The sequence below is a fragment of the Balaenoptera physalus genome (assembly GCF_965194825.1).
Source record: "Balaenoptera physalus genome assembly, chromosome: 1".
NCBI classification, from domain to species: Eukaryota; Metazoa; Chordata; class Mammalia; order Artiodactyla; family Balaenopteridae; genus Balaenoptera; species Balaenoptera physalus.
This window is the reverse complement of record NC_138882.1, coordinates 142,222,433-142,242,803: the sequence shown is the minus strand read 5'-3', so window position 1 is coordinate 142,242,803 and position 20,371 is coordinate 142,222,433. Positions and strand designations below refer to the sequence as shown.

At 38.0% G+C, this 20,371-nt stretch overlaps 1 protein-coding gene and 1 long non-coding RNA gene across 2 annotated transcripts in view; one reads left to right on the top strand and one right to left on the bottom strand.

The window, feature by feature from the left end:
* L1TD1 (LINE1 type transposase domain containing 1) overlaps positions 1–20,371 on the bottom strand; it is a 449,271-nt gene that overhangs the window by 286,690 nt on the left and 142,210 nt on the right. The window lies entirely within an intron of this gene.
* On the top strand, positions 14,367–15,864 carry LOC309657145. The gene is made up of 2 exons (XR_014261668.1): positions 14,367–14,426; positions 14,873–15,864. It is a non-coding gene; the product is annotated as an uncharacterized lncRNA (long non-coding RNA).

Below are 20,371 nucleotides of genomic sequence, written 5' to 3'. Positions count from 1 at the left end.
AATCTTATGTAAGTCAGTCATTTGACCCTTAAAGCCTCCATTTCCTCATCTGAGAAATAAAGATAATAAAATCTGTCTGTCTACTTCATAGAATTATTGTATATCATTAGCTAATGTTTGTAGAAACATTTTTATAACTGGAAAGTATGATAAAATATGTGCTATTTTTATTGACCATCAATATGCTTAATAAGCATATTAATGTCAATAAGCCTAAATTAATAGATATCAAAGAGGTGTTAAAACAGCAGATTACAACAGTGGAAGTCTTTTTGAATTACCGTCTCAACATTCAAGTAAACAAAATACTCCTGAGTCCCTACTACGGGCCAGACACTACAGTTTTGCCCATCAGAATTTTCATCCAGAGATAGAAACTCTTTATAAATAAAACAAATAAGAGAAGATGTCATGCATAGGGAAAGTTAGCACTTGTCCTACAGCACCAAAGTAAAATGGGTCGTTGTAGCACCTGTGGAACTTCTTTCTTACTGTATAGGCCTTCCTTTTCCAAGTTGTCAGAATAAATAATTCCATTAATGAATCCCTAATAATCTGACAACAGTAAACCTATGATCGCTCAGTGTCATTCACAAAATCCCAACAAAAGCTCTGCAGTCCGTCTCAGAAAGAACTGTTGGATTCTAAAGAGATCCTTCTTTCATTTTGGAACACTTAGTGTAACAATTCCCTTGACTTCCTTCGTGAGCATATACAGGTAAATAAACCAGTACTTTCAATGAGCTATAGAAATCTAGACTTGTCTATGCAGACTGATGTAAGTACCTCATACTGAGAGGACCATCCTCAGTTACACAGAAGATTAACACTTTTAATAGTAGTTGTTTAGACCAGTTTAGTGTATTTGCCCAAATCTTCATTTTCTACAAAGTAATAGAGGTTATATCAGCTATCATTTTTGCTAAAACCTGCTATTTTTAAAACAATTCATCAGGGAAGTGCATTCAGGAACAGGTATCTACTTCCTGAGCGTGCTTTCCCCCATAAGTGGCAGTAAGTAGCAAGGGTGATATTTCTAAGGAACCTCATGGCATAGAATGGAGATTTTAGACAGTTCAATCTTAGATCTAATGTTTATAGGGGACCATTTGTATTGGTCTCCTGAGGCAATTCAATGAAAGTGGATTCTTTTTGCCAAAGGTATCAACAGTTAAATATATTGGTGTCATGTTAAACTAACTTAAATTCAGCTCATTTATTCAATAATTCATTCTACAGCCATTTGCTGGATACCTACTATGTGCTGGGCACTGTGTTAGATGTCAGGTTGCTCATAGTCTGTGAGAGTGGCAGGCATGGTAACAAACGCAATATGATGGGAATGGAGATAGAGCTGTGAAAGGGGATCAGCAAAGGCTTCTAAGAAAGATGAAGCTTGAGAAGAGTTGTGAGAACCAGTAGGAGTCAGTCCGATAAAGATGAAGCTTGTGGAGAGGGGAATCCAAAGGAACAGCGCAGGCAGCAAAGCAGCACTTTTCCCAGGGAAAAAGGAAAGCAAACCTCAGGGTCATCCACTGTACCAGGTCCCTTAAGGTCAAATGCAAGCTTGTTTCAGAGCTGCCCAGGCCCACTCGGAGGCCCAGTGAAGTTCACTGGCTGTAGCTCTGTCAGAGGTCTCTGCTTCCCGTCCTTAGACAGAGCCTCAGGTGCTTTTGGTGCCTGAGCAAAGTCCTTCTCTGTATGGGGCAGCGAAGGCCCAGCATCTTCCACTTGAGGGAAGCAAAAGCATTTTCTGAAAAGATCTGGCTTCTAGGAAACAGTCCTGGAAGGACAGAGGGAATTACTTGTAAAGTTGAATGAATATGCTTTGGCCTTATTATCATAGTGGATCTGAAATATATCCTCACATGAGAACTCATGTTCTTTCTCCTCACACAGAAGAGAACTTGGCTCTCCTTTTCATTTCTGATGTCACTTGAGGCTCTTGTCCAAGGAATTTCCATTCCCAAACAGCAAGTGCATTCAAATGACAAAAGGAAATGAAGGTAGGTGAAGGCAAAACTGGGAGCAGATGCTTGAACCTGGTTTTAACAGAGGGAAGAGTTTCCAAGAGATATCAAGAAACCAACAATTCCACACACAGAACTCAATAGCACTATTTTATATTCAGGCTTTTCATACCTTGTGGCCACTGTTTTGTTTAAGATGCTAAAAAAAAGTAGTAATAACTAGAAGCAAGTGTTTTCCTTTTCCATTCTCAGTTCAGCCAGTGGTTGGACTGAGGTTTGTTTGTTTGTTTCCACAGGCAAAGACCAAGTATGCCAAAAACGATTTTTGTAATGGAGTCATACACCTCCAGAAATAGGATTTTGTTATAAAAAATCCAAATGCAACCTTAATTATAGAGACACAAACACAGCATTAAAGATAATGATATCTTGGGTCAGCTAGATGAATTGAAACACTCAAATGTGGTATTAACACTTTCTGTTCTTCATTTAAGATTTCACTATCAACTCAGATTACACATCACTGGTCAGATTTAAGTCAGTCAATATTTGATACATGAATTCAAAAGTATCCACTGTTTTCTAGTAATCTGGTACATCAGTATTTCTAAGATTGTTTCAGAGAGATGCAAACTTTCATAAACCATTGTTCTTACTTTATAAAACCAGTATGTTTACTTGTTTTTTAAACACTTCTGCTTTTCATAAGAAAAATTACAAGAACATGACCTATAGCCACAGACCCTGAAGAATAATCATTAACAATTAAAGAAAAAAGAAAAGAAATAGTTCACTGCTGAATATACTCTTTCTCCTTTATAAGAAATGTCACAGGGCTATTTTTTGTACTTGAGAGAAATGGCATAGTGATGACTTGTCCCTTCATATAATCGTATGCTCTGTTCCATGCTTGCACCCTGCACAATGCACCCCCCCAAACACATGAAACAAAACAAGACCCCCTTGGGATCTCTTCTGGTTAGCTACCAAGAGAACCTTTCTACTCCTCTTGTCACTAATTATTTTTCATTCCATAAATACTTGCTAATACCTACTGTGTGCCAGGCAAAGTGCTAGACTCTGGGGTCACAAAGGTGGAAATGATGGGCTCGCTCCTACCCTGACACAGTTCATCGTCCAGTGATTGCAGTTGCAGATAAGGAAAAGGACAATTACTTAGATCTATGGGGATGTGTGGGACGTACTGGGGTGCACTGGGTGCTCTAAGCAGGGCCACCTAATCCAATCTGAAGAGTCAGAGATGCTTTCCTGGAGGATGGACTTTCTTAGCTGAGTGCTCAGGCAAGGGAAAGAGTGGAGATGTGGCTGCAAAGACAAAAAAACGGTATTATGGCTAAGAAGTGGGTTTGAATGTATTTCAAAAACAATTTTAAAAAGGGAAAACAAGATAGAAAATAACCGAGCTGAAGCTACACCTTTAGAACTAGTCTGTAAGAGCCTTTCTAGATATACATGGTGTGGAACAGTAGGAAACAAACAGAATTTGGATTGAGAAAGCTGGGTTCAAGTCCAAGGTTCTAATTCTTTTAAGCTATGTGACCCAAGATAAATTACTTTAACTCTATGGGGTGTGGTTGTTTTTTCTCATCTGTGAAACTGGAATAATAATGTACCACCTCTGCCATTCATATGGAGTTGTTAGGCTCAAATGAAAGAGTGGATGTGAAAATACTTTTACACTGTAAAGCGTTACATAAAAGTTATTATTATTAAAACAAAAGTGGAAGTGGGCTAGTAGAATTAATAGGATTTAGATACAAGAAAAAAAAACAGAGATTATGCATGTAAAGTGAAAGATAGTTCCCTTTCTTTCTAGGGTAATGGCCAAAATTAATTTCCCACAGCCTGGGAAATTTGCCAGAAATATATGAAGGAGGTGCAAATCCCTATTTTTTAAAAAAAGGAAGAAATTTAATATCTGATAAAAAGCAGTGCTCAAAGGGAGGGAAGCTCTGTTCCCTATTTAAGATGCCAAAGAGGGTAGTAACAGGGTAAAATATACTATCGAGAAAGTTCCTAAAATCTCTAATGACCATATTTCCAACAGTTAAAGCATTCAACTGAGTGCATAGATTTTAAAGAGGAAAATGTCAGCCTAGTGGAATAAACACAAGAAGGAAAAAATCAAGCAGAGGTGAAATGTCTGTACAAAAGTCAGCTGATAGAAATAGGTGTAGGTAGAGCAGGGTGATGGAAGCGGAAAGAAAATTTCAGCAAGAACACAAACACCCATTGCAAGCATCTTCTCCCTCCGGGCACTGTGCTTTGTGCTGGGGAAGGATGAGGCATGGTTCCTATCTCTAAGGCCTCCCTGTGCACCATAGACCCCTTAGAGCATTTTAGAAGCAAACAGAACAGAAAGTAATAACGGGCTTACAGCCTAACAACAGATGGTCTAAGGTGGTGCTAAAAGAGAGATCAAAGACATTGGAGTTGTTTACAGAGCTGTTTGAAGCAAAAAAGGAAATATCCACAGCTCGCAGCATGACCTGCATGATCACAGATGTAGCGGGGCCATGCTCTCCTGGGTCTGAGGATTACACTGCTGAGCCCTTCTTGGCCCCAAGCATTGCCTGGGGAAACTTCCTGTGCAGCTTCTATTGGAATAAGGGAGAAGAGGAAGAAGTAGAAAAGTGTTAATTAGGACATAATTCAAAGGACAGAGGAAGAATATCAGGAATGTGGTTTCCCAACATTACTTGAGACAGCAGCAGCATTTTCACCACCAGTCTCCTCATCACAACAGCAAAATAATAATTTCAACATAATTTTGAAGTATGTACGGTATACCATTTCTAACTCCTCCTGTTACTACAATAATAATAACATTATTATTTCCATGTTATATACGGGGAAACCTGTGGTTTAAAGAGCTGAAGCAACTCATGCAAGGTCACATCATCCAACCTGCCAGTAGAGAAATATGGGGTGTATATTTCTGTGGATTAAACAAAAGTGTTTAGTGAAATAAGCCCTAAGTTTTCTCGAAGACCACACATGGATGCAATTTGCCCAAAGGCTGATAAAATATCTGTGGAGATGTTATAAACAGGAGTTCAGGATTCCCCTGTGTCCACGTTAGAGGTTAGAGCAAACCAGTTTAGAGCAGCTGCCCACAGGTAACAGGTGCCAAGGACTGACATAACACAGTGTTTGTCCAAGGCATCAGAGACAGCAGAGCTGATGCGTGAACGTGGTTCAAGGAACTGTAATGCTAATAATAATTATTATTTATTGAGACTGAGGGCCAGGTGTGGGTCTAAGCGCTTCACATGGAATAAGAAGCTGATCTGAACATGTAGCTATGAACCATGTCTATGAACAGTGAGAGTACACCAAGTCCCCCTCTCATGCCAAGTTTCATACCTGAGTCACAGGTTTAAATGCCAGGAACCATTGCCCACTGAGTGGATAGACTGGAAAAAGATTATGAGGTAAGAAGTTGGTTAGCTATCCTTATGGTATCATGTGATTTGTCATCCCTGCAATAATAAGATTTATTCCTAAGTGGAATAAAAATATTAAAAAAGAATGGTGATGTGAAAGCTACAAGTAGGCAACATCATTTCAACAATAGCAGAAGACTACTATATAAATCTACTTATCTTTTGAAACTCAATTCCATTGTCACATCCTGTCTGCCACCTGCCACCAGAAGGACACAGGTTCTAATCTTGGCTCTGCCCTGTACTGTGTATTCTTGGGCAAGTTACTTAACCAGCTTGAGATTCAGTTTCTTCACTCATCCCTTCATTCAACAAATATAGTCAATGCCTAATATGTGTCAGGCACGGTTCTGAGCATTGGGAATAAATCAGTGGGGGAAAAAAAAGTAGACAAAGGCTACTTCTCAAATAATTCTGTAAATTCTCAAGGAGCTTACATTCTTACAGGCAATGAGAGACAAGGTTAGTGGTGATAAATGCTATGAGGAAGAATAAAGCAGGGTAAGGGGACAGAGTGACAAGGGCCGTTAGTTCTTTTGTGACTATCAGGGAAGGACTTACTGATGAGTTGAAGTTTGAGTAGAGACCCGAATTAAGCGAGGGAGCAAACCATTCAGATATTTGGGGGGAAGAACATTCCAGGCTGCGGGAACAATAAGTATGAAGTCCCTGCAGTGGGAGCATATATGTTGTATGTGAGGAATAAGGAGGCCAGCACAACTGGGATGGTTTATTTAAGAGGAGAGTAGGGCTTCCCTGGTGGCGCAGTGGTTAAGAATCCGCCTGCCAATGCAGGGGACACGGGTTTGAGCCCTGGTCCAGGAAGATCCCACATGCCGCGGAGCAACTAAGCCCGTGCGCCACAACTACTGAGCCTGCGATCTAGAGCCCGCAAGCCATAACTACTGAGCCCGCGTGCCACAACTACTGAAGCCCGCGCACCTGGAGCCCGTGCTCCGCAACAAGAGAAGCCCTGTCAATGAGAAGCCTGCGCACCTCAACGAAGAGTGGCCCCTGCTCACCGCAACTAGAGAAAGCCTGCACGCAGCAACGAAGACCCAACGAAGCCAAAAATAAATAAATTAAATAAATTAATTTAAAAAAAAAAAAAAGAGGAGAGTAGTGGGAGGTGAGAGCAGAGGGGTCACTGGGGCCAAAAATTATGTTGGGCCTTTTTAGCCATGGTAAGCATTTGACTTACTGTGGAGTTGCTGTGATGATTAAATGAGATACTAAAAAAGGAGTGCCTGACACATATTAGGTGCTCAATAAATGGTAGCTATTATTATTATTCCTTTCCCAACAATTACAAGGGTAAGATAAGAAAGGGCATTCGGATTTTAAAATCTTCCTTAGAAATGATTTCCAAAATGATAAATGGAATAAAATCCTAGTTCCTAATGATATTTCCTATCCCATTTTCCACCTCCTTGTCACCCTGGATCACTCTTCGCAGTTGTATGTGTGTTAGGATAGTTTGCTCTCATACCAAGCATAAGAGACATAACGAAAGGTACATAACAGTACATCCTGGGAGCCCAAATGGAAGCACCAGTGATTTTAATTGTACCTTTTCAATTGTGGTCACAGTAACCAATTATTTGGAATTCATTTTTTAGATCTAAAACTATACTGATATTTTTGCTTTTCCTTCTATATATGGATATGTTGTTTCACAAGACCACTCCACTTCTCAGACACTTAAGAACAGTAACTGTTTGAGAACTGAAAATGATGAGGTAATTGCTAACTTTTCAGCGAATTCTGTTTCACATGTTCATTATTCAAAAATAATAAATGAAACCCACAGAATACAGTGGGCCGAATAAGAGAAAGGATTTTTTATATATAATTTCTAGAAGATTTGCAATTCCACTTTGTGATTCAGAGCTTAGTAGGCACAGAATTTAGAATAACTCTGTTTATCTGTGCAAACTTTCCTTAGCCTGTTGCAACTCCCAAGTCCAACTCTTACATATGGGTGTTGGGTAGAATATACTGAACAAAAAGTATACAAAGGCTTAATTTTTCTCCTGCCTACAAAGATCTCCAAATCTTTACTATTCTGCACAGCTGCCTAGAATAGACAACAGTAGAGCTATTGTCCGTGATTCAAACTGAGGAGGAGTGAAAATACCATTAACCCTTAAAAACAGAATTATCTTATTCTTTTGATTTCGCTACACAGTATAATGTGTTTGTGGCCATATTTGGATCATATCCGGTTAGAACACAGGAATAATAGATATCATTCAGATAATAATTAGCCATGTACTTGCAATAGCGGGATGGGAAGTCAAAGGAAAACACTAAAAATGTTGTTTTTTTGGACCATGACAAAGAGCTTTTTAAATGAGTTTGAGCATTTTTTGTGGCTGACTCATGTCTGGAGGCCTTGCTGTGGTCACCAATGCTTCAACTTTTGTACTTTTAATTTCTATCTTTGACAATTTTAAATGCTAAGTAACACAAGGCTTTCTTATGGCCTGCAAGTCCATATAGTTTCTCTTTGTCTTCTCTTTTTTCTGTTTGTAAGCAAATGCTACAATTTTAGATCACATGTTTTAGCCATTGTTGCTGATTAAAGGGAATTATAACATGTCTTAGGACAATAGACTTCACAATTTCACCATTGATGCTTTAAAATTACAAAATCAATCCTATAAATTCTAGCCTATATTTTAATATTTTTTACCTGACCTAAATTATGTATTATTTGTTTCACACTTGGTAAATTAAAGCTCCAATGACAAGAAAATAAATAACTAAATTATGAGAGCATGATTATGTATTTACAAAAAAAAGACTGGAAAGAAATATACCAAGATGCTATCAGTGGTTATTTTGGGGAGGTAGACGTATAGGTGATTAATTTCTTCTTTATGTTTTCATATATTTTCCAAACTTTCCTCAATGGTCATATATTACTTTTATAACCTTAGAAAGTTTAAAAAAATTTTAATTGTGAAAAATTAAAACGAGTCCAAAGCACTTACTAGATTATTAATACATTAAAATCACCTAAATGTGCTCCTACAAAAATAGACCCTATCAAGGGAAAGTAATTAGTTTCAAGACCTCCTTTTCTCAAAGAAATACTCAAACTTTGATTTAATAGCACAACACAAAGTTCCACTGAAAGAGATACTTCTTGGCAGTTCAGTACAGGAATTTTATTTCATGTGTACAGAGAAAGGAGGACTGGGAAATTCATACTTAGCGTCGGCATCCCTACCTTAGTTGAGATGTCTTAAAATATCCACCCATTCTTCACTGCTCATGCACCATCTGGATACCTACGTCAGCGAAAGGGGGAAAAAAAGGACCATCGGACCATTTTGTGGCAAAATCTATCTGCATGATTGATATTGGCTGCACAGAATCGATCTGCTGGGCTTCGTTTTGGCATTTTGAGCATGGATCCTTTTCCTCCTATCTGACTCTTCTGAGATAAATTTCTAGGTCTAGAGCTTTACTGATTTTTAAAAGGAGCTACTCCAGCTTCCTATCCTCTCTCTCTCCCTCTCACTACTCCTTCTGCCCTCCTCAAGGGCAGTGATACTATCCCTTGACTCTGGGAGAGCCAAGCGACCACTTGAAGACACACCTAAAGACACTGCTGACCCTCTGGTATCTGGCCGTCCATGCTCAGCTCTGTCCATTTCCCTGCAGTTCTCTGCTGTGGATCAGGCACGTTTAACTTCAAAGACAAATACTGGGCACAGAAATGACACAGAGAGGGCAGAGGGGCATGAGAATTGGGCCTTGAGCATCTAAGTGCTGAAACAGATTTTCTTTGTTCTTAACTGATGCCTAGCTAATTGTTGGTGCTTAGTGAATGTGAAATAATAAAAATGTTACTATTAACAAAAATAATAGGATTTTCAGCAGAAAGATGTTTGGGAACCATTGTTCATGAAAAGCTAACCTAACGGATGGATTCTGGCATCTTTTCTTTGATCTTTTGAATGTCCTAGCTTGAAGAGGTTTGTTAAAATGTACCTCCTTTGGGAGGTGGAGGGGTGTAGCACATCAAACAGGGAAACAAGTCCAGTGAGAACTTTACTAAAAAGCAAGCCATTTAACATCAAATGTGACTGTGATGAGCTAAAGTTACAAAACTAATTATTATTCCCACCCCAAGTATCTCTTTCTTCTGCCTCAGTTGGCTTTGGAGGGGGGGATTATCATTGGATACGGAATATTAGTCGGTAGCAACATAAATGTCCTCATCCTGGTATTTTGTTTAAAGCTGAAACTAAGATAGAAAGAATTCATGAGTATTTCTAGTTACTTTTAAATTCCCCTTCTCACTTAAGAGCTAAAAGAGAGCTATCAAAAGAAAAGATGTTAACAAGAATAGCAAAATGTGGGTAACTGTAAAACTGAATGATAGGTGGTTCATTATGGTATTCTCTTTACTTTTGTGTATGGTTGAAATTTTTCATAATAAAAGGTTTTTAAAAGCTTACAACAAATGATAGCAATATGTGTCTTCACTTGGCCACAGAGCGGGTTGTGTGACCTCTGGAAAATTGCATCCCTGTCCCTTAGTTTCCACAATGATACAGAGAAAGTTTGGTTAGTCTGGTTAGTCTATAAGTTGTTCCTTCCTGCTCTTGATTTCTATGACATTTTCTTCCTTTAGTCACATTATTCATGCTACCTGCTAGATCTTAAAAATTTCACACTCAGGATATATGTGTATGTATAACTGATTCACTTTGCTGCACAGCAGAAACTAGCACAGCATTTTAAATCAACTATACTCCAATAAAAATTTTTAAAAAAAGAAATCACAGGAGAAACACCATGTGATGTCAATAAATTCAGGTAAAAAAACTCAAAATTAGATCATCATTTCTAATAGAGACAGTAAGTAAAATGGAAACTACTTAAATATAATAAAATTTATTATTTATCAAAAATTTAAAAAAATTCATGTTCAGAGATCTAGGGGATACCCAAGAAGTCAGGTCCATAAGATGGCCTTAAATTCCAGATCTCATACACACTTGCTTTGGACAAGTCACACAGTCCAAGGCTCAGTTTTCTCCTCTGTAAAATGAGAATAACAGTAATACTTTCTTCATTGGTTATTGTAAAGATGCGGTATGAAAAGTGCTTAAACATAGGACTTGGCATCTTATAGGCTCTCAGTAAATGTAAGCTATTGTTGCATCTTGGTTTATTTCTTTCCAGTCTTTTTTTTTGTAAATGGTGGTCATTATTATCATGGACATTCTCTTGCATCCTGGAACATCTATCCTCCTTTCTGGCTGAAAAGGCAGAGGATAAAACAAACTTACACATAAAAAAATAAATGAAAATGTTAGGGGTATCTGTAGGTAGATCACCAGTTTTTCTTGAAAGCATGTACTTGCTTTACATAAAGTGCCAAGAAGTCAAAGTAGGGTACTATGCCCCGATGCACGCTTCAGACACCAGAACTCCATAGGTTTTCTTTCTTGAGCTGTGGAATTTTCTTCCTGTAATAGGTGTTTTTATTATAAGCATTGTACTGCAAACACAAATCTGAGAGCAGCATTTCTGAGTTAATTTGTGCTTTCTCTTTGGAAGTATGAGCAGTGGCCCCGGGGATATTAAAAGTCTAGATATTTAATCTAGTCTAATTAACAGCCCTTCTGATTTCAAAGCCAAAAATCAACTAACATCTAGTCTAGACAAAAATGGCTTCAGAGAAAAAATTTTTTTTAATCCTAACAATTCCTTTATAAAAGCAACAGAAATTCAGTCATGCAATGAACCATGACTTGAGCACCTGAAATAAGAATTCACACATCTTATCTCTATTTTTAAAAAGATCTAAGTGATAGCTATTATTATCCCCATTTTACAGATGAGAAAATTGAGATGTGTCAAGATTTAAGCTTGTCCAAGACCACAAAGCTAGTACGTGGAAGAAAGTGAATTCTCGGCAAGGAACCCATACTTGGGAACATAATACATTAACATCATCTTCCTGAAAAAGTTGTTTCTTTTTTCTGAAAAGAAACTCATGGAGATACTCTTCCACAGACTCCGTTCTGTCCAAAGCAGCAAATGTTCATTACATCTCAGCCTAAGAATGCAATTAGGATACCTGCAAACATTCTATTTTATGAATTATACCTTGGTTTTTAAAAATCTACTCAATTTAGCTGAACTTTGTCAAATAAAGGCCCTAATTGTCCACCTGATAACAGAGGCATAGTGCTTACTGTCAAGACTCTTTTGGTGAGGTTAAATTGCATCTGACCATTATCTGGTAGCTCAAGATGAAGCTGGCGGGAATGATTAGGCCAATGCAAGCTGGCTGACAATGTAGAAAAGACTACCCATTCTTTGAGGTAGTGTGAAAGACAGTCTGCATTACAGGGTTTTTAACCTTCGTGTTTTGCTCTTTACACAATGACTTAGACCTGGGGAGACTGCAGTAAAACAGATGCTCCCATGCTAATGGGAGTGTAAATTTATACAACCTTTTGGAAAACAAGCGTAGCAATAGGCAGAAAAAGCCTTAAAAAGTGGTTTTGCCCTTGGACTCTAATTCTTCATCTTGAATCTGTGACAAAGAAATTATCAGAATTATGGAAGAACCCATATGTCCAAATATGTTAATCACAATAGTATTTACAATAGAGAAAAATCCAAAACAATCCAAATATTTGATAATAAGTCAATAGCCAAGTAAATTAAGGCATAACCACACAATGAAATAGTATGTCACCATTAAATCATATATTTACAAAGCCATTACAAATTATGTCAACATGAAAAATGCTTGTGCTATAGTGTTAAATTGAAAAAAATACAAATCTATAAATAGTACCCTTATGATTACCTATATTAACTTCTCTGTGGCTCAGTTTTTAACTATACAGTGTGACTACTCTCTTCACAGGGTCATTACAAAGATTAAATATTATCGTTAAAGGTACTTAGATTAAGTATGTATTCATTTTTAGCCATACAATGCAAGTATTATCATCCTCATTTTATAGGTGAGCCAATTAAGGCACAGAGAGGGTAACACAAGGTGCAAGATGGCCCAAGAGCAACTGGCAGAGACTGGATTTGAACCTGCATGTGTCTGACACCAAGTCCATGTCTTCAACCACTGCAGAATACCACCTGACAGAAAGAGGAAAGTCAGGAGGGAAAGTCAGATTAGAAAAAAAGTTAATGCAGTTTTACAGATACTGTTTGAGATGACAAGTTATTCAAAAATTATGTCAAAGAGATCATTATTTTGAACTTCATATTATTTGATTCTTCTACTTAGTATTTTTGAAATTAGATATGAAGAATAAGCATATTGCAACATCGTTCTTCAGAATTAAATGACAACTAACACTTTCTTGAGTGGAAGAGAGGCAAGGAATCTCAGGAGAGGAACTCAAAACATTTGTGAAAAATAAAACTTACATCTAGAGAAGGAGGATGAAGAAGACAAGAGAAGAGAGGAGTTGGAAAATCATTACTTAAAGAAAATAAGTGGGGAAAGTTGGCACAATCTTGTTCCATAAATTCCTAAGGGAAACTTACACACAAAGAGTGGAATGGGGGAAGGAGGGGAGCTCTTGGGGGCTGGGTGAGGGAATGAAGGGAAGATAAACACCCTCAGGACAGGAAGATATCAGCAAAATAACTGAATTAGTGGAATCTTCATGGTAATAGTTAAGGTTTCAAGGGTAACTGTGCTTTTGAAAAGAATAAAACTGATCAATGTGAAATGGTCAATCATGTATCTACCAGGCTTAAAACAAGTATGTGACTTAGGATCTCAGAACTGCCATCCGTATACCTTTTAGATTTTATATGTATAAATACAAATATGAAATATATATATACATACACACATGTTAGAAATAGGCATAAAGTAAGTGGGCTAAGAAATAGTTCTTTGGAGGATTTAGTTAAGGAGACAGATCACACTTCCCTTTATTATTTTTAAAATATTAATATCTGACCAGTTATTCATTTTAAGGATGACACTTTATCTAGTTTTGCATAATGTGCAATAGGTCATCCCAGGCTCTAAAAGAGGTCTTTTAGCACAGTGGCTTAGAGCATAGTCTCTGACCAAGGTTTGAATCCCAACTCCAATACTTACTAGCTATGGGATTTTGAACCATTTAACTTCTTTAAGCTTGAATATCCTTACCTGTAAAATGAGAATAAAATAGTACCCAACATACTAAACTGAAGATTTTAAAAGATAAATGCACAATAAAGTGCTTAATGCAGTGCCTGACACAAAGAAAGAACTCTGTAAATGTTAGCTGTTATTAATTATAACAACACATCAAAAAGGCTCCAAGCTCCTTGAGGGCAGGGACTGTGTCTTTTTTATCTTTGCATACCAGTGCCTTTCACAATTATTGCAACATAAGAAGCAAGCCTTACCTAAATAGTTATGAGATGATGGAAAAGAAGGAGAGGGGGAGGCAGGGAAGCAGAGTCAGGGAGAAGTTTATCGTATGGGAGAACATGAACTGTCAAATGAATCCTAATTCTAACAAGAGATTTAGGTGGGAAGACTTTATTTAACCTTCATTCACTTCTTCAGTTTATTTATTCATTCCAAAACTATGGAGGGATGGTGCTGAAGAGACAGAAACAGACAAATGGGACAGTTTCTCTAACCTCACCTTAGCTACAATACAACAGGCAACAAAGACATTAAACTAATAATTATGGGAGGCAGTAGGGAAGATTTGGCTAAATATGGGTTCTTCTATTTTATTTTTCAATGTAGGTTCTTTAGAGTCAAGGAGCTGTGGGTGATAATTCAAATCTGAGTCCAGAAGGAGAGGTTAATTGATCCAAGATCCCACAATCAGTTAATTGCAAAGCCAGTGGGGGCAACAATATAGAAAACTTGAATCCCTTCCCCTGCCCCCACGCCCGCCCACTAACCCAGCCCCCAGAAATAGTTTGGGTGTATAACAGTTTGGATTTGCACTTTCCCTAGCCTGGCATTTTTGTTTCTTCGTTTGTTTTTTGTTTTTTTTTTTTAAAAAGTCCTGTCTGGGGAGGAGGCTGGAAATCGAGAGCCGGCAATGTCACGTTGAGTTGTTGGGACACTGTAGTGTGGCCTGTAAGGAGACATTAGTGTTTCCCAGAAGTTCTCATGTATCTTTTATTTATTTTTTATTTATTTATTTATTTTTGGCTGTGTTGGGTCTTCGTTTCTGTGCGAGGGCTTTCTCTAGTTGTGGCAAGTGGGGGCCACTCTTCATCGCGGTGCGCGGCCCTCTCACTATCGCGGCCTCTCTTGTTGGGGAGCACAGGCTCCAGACGCGCAGGCTCAGTAGTTGTGGCTCATGGGCCTAGTTGCTCCGCGGCATGTGGGATCTTCCCAAACCAGGGCTCGAACCCGTGTCCCCTGCAGTGGCAGGCAGATTCTCAACCACTGCGCCACCAGGGAAGCCCTCTTCGTTTGTTTTTATTGTAAGCATCATATTAACACTTATGTGTGGCTGCTTTTCCTCAGAGTTCAAGCTATGTGTGACTGAGGACTGTAGCGGTCTTGCTCGTCACTGTATCTCCAGCAAGAGTCTCTGGAATGATGCTGTCCAATGTGGTAGCCACACCCACCTGTGGTTACTGAGCACTTGAAATGGGGCTGATCCAAACTAAGATGTGCTGTAAGTATAAAAAACCACCGATTTTGAAGACAGGAAAAAAAGTCTCAATAATTTTTATATTGATTATATGTATATAATATTTTGAATCTTTTAGTTAAATAGAATATATAATTGAAATTAGTTTTACAGGTTTATTCTTCCTTCTTTAATGTGGCTATTAGAAAAAAATTAGATTACCTATGTGGTTCACATTTGTGGCTTACATCATGTCTCTATTGGACAAAGAAGATGCACCATAAATTTCTGTTGGATGAATGAATGAATGAATGGTCAAGAAGCCCTTTAGGGTTTTAGAAAGACTAAAACTAGCCTGTTCCTTGTAGAATGATGCCTAACATCTGGATGACATACATAGGTCTCTTTACTAATGGGGAAGCCCAGAAGGGTAATTTGGGTATTATACCCTATGTTCTTTGGCAGCTAAACCACCAGTAATAGAGTTTATAAGGCATAAGGGCTTGAAATACCCTATATTTTTCCCAGTAAAAAAAAAAAGTACCAGTCATGTGTGGAAAAGCAAAGAAGATTACAATCTTATTACAAGATTAAAACTTCGTAACGGAGTACATCCAAGCAGGCCAAACCGAAAAGGCAATGGAGAACATGCATTACATTAAACCATGAGTTATTTTATGTGGGCCTGAAACTGTGGGAAGGAAATGAGAAGGAAAATTACAGAGGCAATAGAAGAAAACGGAATTTTATAGCATTTGGAGATAATCTTGGAAGAAAAATGCTCAAAGTAATGCTTTTGATGATGAAAAAAAACAAAAATGCTCAAGAAGCCAGTAATTTTCTAAGCTATCCGAAACCACCCAAAAATATATGAGAAGAAAAAAAAAAAAAGGAAACAAGGAAGGAGAATAGGAAAAAAAAAACACCTGGAAACTCATATTCCAAAATGACAACAGTGATGTTCTCTAGGTGGTGGAATTGTAGAAGATGTTTTGATTTTTCACCGTGTTTTTCTTCATTTTCCAAAATTTCTATAACCAAGTGTGACTCTGTAATCAGAAAAAAAAATACAATAAACCGTTTCTTAATTAAAAGAATAAAGAAAAAGTTGAAGCTTAGCATAGTGACGGAGTGACAAGTCAGCAAGAGAATAGAGAATCTGCGGCAAGCCTGGAACCAAAAACCATCAGGTGGCTGGGCAGAGTCTGACACACAGAAAACCAAGAAGATCAAATAGCTGCAAGAATGATGGAGTGGGTACCAGCAGGGAGTGGGCCAATGAAAGACCACATGCAAGAAATCGGGACTCAACCTTCGAAGCTTGAGGTGACAGAGCTAAGGGAACAAGACAAATGAACCAACTTTCAAAGCTAAAATGATGATGGATAGACCTGGGAGCAGCCGAAGCCTAAAAAGGGAGGAAAGGTCCCGGGAAAAGTCCTGAACTTTATCAGGTTCTTTTCCTGAGGTTGAAAGAGAAGGTGTCGAGGGATCAGTTAATTGTGTAGGATTTGTTATTATATAATTTAGTTAGGAATTCAATTGGAAAATGTTAAGCTGTTCATACACCAAAACCTGCTAAATGCAAGGAAATGTATCAAAACTTTGGTCTCTTTCTGATGAGACTGCCTGTACATTAGCTTGGGAAATCATTCATTCCACACATATTTATTGTGAACTTACTCTCTCCTAGGGGCTAGGAGGGATAGGTCTAAAACAGGAAACCAGAAGTTTGGCAACTGCCCCTGGTTGCTCAGATTTCCTGCATCTATGAGTTGAATGGATGAAATGTTATGTCATCTGATAGGAATCAGATTCTCAAAGCATAGTGTGCTGTCTTGATATGACCATCTAAAGACTTTTTAAAATTCCTAGCATTTTGACTATATTAGATATTTGATAAAAGTTTGATCCAAAAAGGTGTGGGATCACTGGGAATCTGTGAATAATGGTATGTTCTCTATAACGTCTGCTTTATCATCTGATGCTCTTTCTTTTCAACTACAAAGAAGAAAAATCAGAGCTTCAAAAGATCAGTAGAGTACCCAGTTTTCAGTCCTGTTCATGTAAACTAAATTAGCCAGACAAAAGGTAAAAAGTATATTAATGCAGGTATATTCAGACCTAAAAACCATCCACTTTCTAAATAGTACTGTCAAATTGAATCATGTACCTTGGCATATATATCTTTAATCCATAGTTCTATAATGTAGCTTTTTAATAAGTATCCTTCAAACACACACTCAATCTCCTTCCTGTAAATTGTTCTGTGACATCCTTGGCAAATCTTCATTCAGTTTACACGATAGAAACCATATTAGATAAAAGTTTAACAGTATCACAGAGATCTCTATCTTATAATCATCCACAGATTTAATCACAAAGCTTCCTAAGGATGGAAATTCAGAAAAACCTAGGACACTTGGGTGGATACATTTCAAAAAAGAATGGGAGTCCACTACTGGACAGCATGACTATCAAACCTTCTGGGGATGACCTCAAGACATAACTTTAAATACCAGAATAGCCACATCTTCCTCTTTTATTTTTTAATTTTTATTTATTTTTGCTTAAAAAAGTGTTTTGTCCATTAAGTGGTTAAAACTTAAGGTTACCCATCCAAGGAGCAGGAGATGAAGGTTCTCAGTTTGATGGACAACAGCTCAGAGAACCCTGATGTCCCAAAATATTAGGTTTCTCTTCTAATAATGTTGGAAATATTGCCTACTGTCATGATTAATCTGAGCCACAGCACAAGCTGATTGTAGGTGACACAGTCACAGAGCAGCGCTCGTGTTGGTTTCCACACACCGTCAAATCTGCTACAAATGCAGGGGTGAATGGGAAAGAACTGTGATACCAGGTTTCCCAGTGGCTAATAGATTGTGACAAGAAAGAAGGAAACCTTTATTTTAATTCAAAAAACAAAAGCCAAATAGCAAAACTTATGTACGTGCTGAACTTTTTTTTCTTCCTCAAGTGGAAAACATTGACTTGCTAACAACTCTTGGCTGGCATCAAGGGAAAGTGGAGGTATTTGCAGATGTGGAGGAAGACATACAAAACATTTTTCAAATCAAAGGCTTGAATTATTGCACTGGGTTCATGAAGTTTCACAGGCATCTAGACACACCATTGTCTTCGCCCTGAAACAAGCTGCCCTTTCTATTCAAGAAAGAAAACAACCCAATGTTTCTTACAATCAGATCTGTATGTATCAGGGAGCTATCTATATTTTGAAATTCTTTGCATTGTCCGTGGAAGAGTGTGCTGTTTGGACCCAACAATGGCAACATTGATTTTAGGATTTTTGAATTTTGGTTGTACAGAGCAAACAGTGAAAGAAAACTGCCGGCTTTCAGAACTACAAGAGTGCTCTTACATAAACTCACTTCTCTCCTGGCTGTTTTACATAGCCAAAGATCAATACTGCTCATTCAGCCGATGTTATTAACCCCATTTATCAGCTTCTCTCTTAAGAAAAAAAAAAATTGAAAGGATCTTGCCGACAAAGTTATGTCATCTTCCGCTCGTTCAATCGTAGAGTGGATAATCCACTTTGTTGTGCACCCCCAACAATTGAGCCTTGTTTATGAAGTTACATTTATTAAGTGAAAGTATTTGGAAACTGATGGTACATTCAAGCTTGGTTGCCATGGGCAGTAATCATGGCAGAAAGTCATGACCTCCCCGTTATGCAGCGAGTAACTAATTGAAATGATACAAATTACTCCGATTCTCTGTCTGCCAATTTAGAGCCTGGCTCTGGTCAAGGGTCAAATGAGCTCCTATTCACGAAACTATGTTTGAAGTAGCTGCTACCATAGCAAGCGGGTTCCGTGTGGGCATCACTACTCCTTTGGACTTTACCACATACTGTGACGAGACAGTAAAGCAGGGAGTTCCAAACCCTACCTTCGCCAGCACATCAAAAGCATACTGTTGTCATTTGGTTTGTGCTACTTGTCAACAGCACTGGACATGGTTTGCTAAACTTCACTGGCTAGAAATAAATGTTGTATTCAGAAGCCACTTAGGGAATCCGTCCTCCTTAGCCTGCATATTTCATCGGCTCTCTGATATGCCCAGGGCAGAGGAAACCAAATGCCATAAACTCAATATGGAATGATTCTCAACTTATCAATTCCCATCAATTCCCATCAAGTGTCATCCTTTTCAGCCCCGGCACATATACACATTCCTGCCAAATAAATAAGACAAGTTAAAAGCCTAAAATGTGTATAACATGCAAGTTCTTTCTTCAAAGCATTATCGGGATGATTATCTCTATTTGAGAAATGACACTAAATGTTAATCTAATTGAATCTGGGAAATGTGGCAATAAAAAGTTAATAATTTACAGAGAAATTGTTCTTCAGAAAATTCTAAGTGAATGCCCACTAAATGAATTTCAGGAGTTGTGCTCAAAGGCACATAAGGTATGTGACAAATGCAATGGCTTACTTTGAATATGTTTCTCACACTACCCAAACTACTTGTTTTAAAGAAGCATGCTGATACGTATATGTGTGTGGAGGCACATAGTCTGAAAAATACCTAGAAAAAATGAGAAAATATCTCCTCGAGTCAGCTGAAAATAATAAGCTACTTGAGTGTTTAAATTTTAGTCTGAAGATTGGATTCGGGGGTGTACCCAACGCTATTTCTAAAGTCAGATTTACCTACAATTAATGCATATAGAAAAGTCTCATAAATTTTCATTGAATTTTTTTTCTATTTTTAAAGTGATATGAAATTTACAAAGCAAGAAGGTGCAAGGCTAGGTTGGACATCCTCTGTAGCCAATTCTCCTTAGTACCCTAGCAGATACTACCTAACTATTTCCCATCTCAAATTTCAGCAATCTCAGAAAAAGGCAAAACCTTGGTGAATCCATTTTGAATGACATTAATAGGCTGTCTCCAAATTTGCATCAGAACAGCAAGGTAATAAAATTAGACTGCAAAAGAGCTACAATATTCTGCAAGCCCCCATCACTGTACTTCACATGTCTGGCCAGCAGACACCAGTCTGGGTTGAAGGTAGGACCTGGGTGCTCAAATTCACACTTTTGGTCAAATCAAGAGCATCACCCACAAGCTTCTGTAGGAATAATGGGCTCAAGTTGAAGAGCTCTGTTTAAAGAATTAATGGTGTTAACAGCCAGAGCTGAATTCAAATCCCAACTCTGCCACTTACTATGAACCCTTGGCAAATATTCAGCTTCTTCTGACATCAAATTTCTCATGTTGTATAAAAAACATTTTAATACAATGTCTGGCATAGAGTAAGTGCCTTTATCAATGACAGCTCTTATTATTACAAA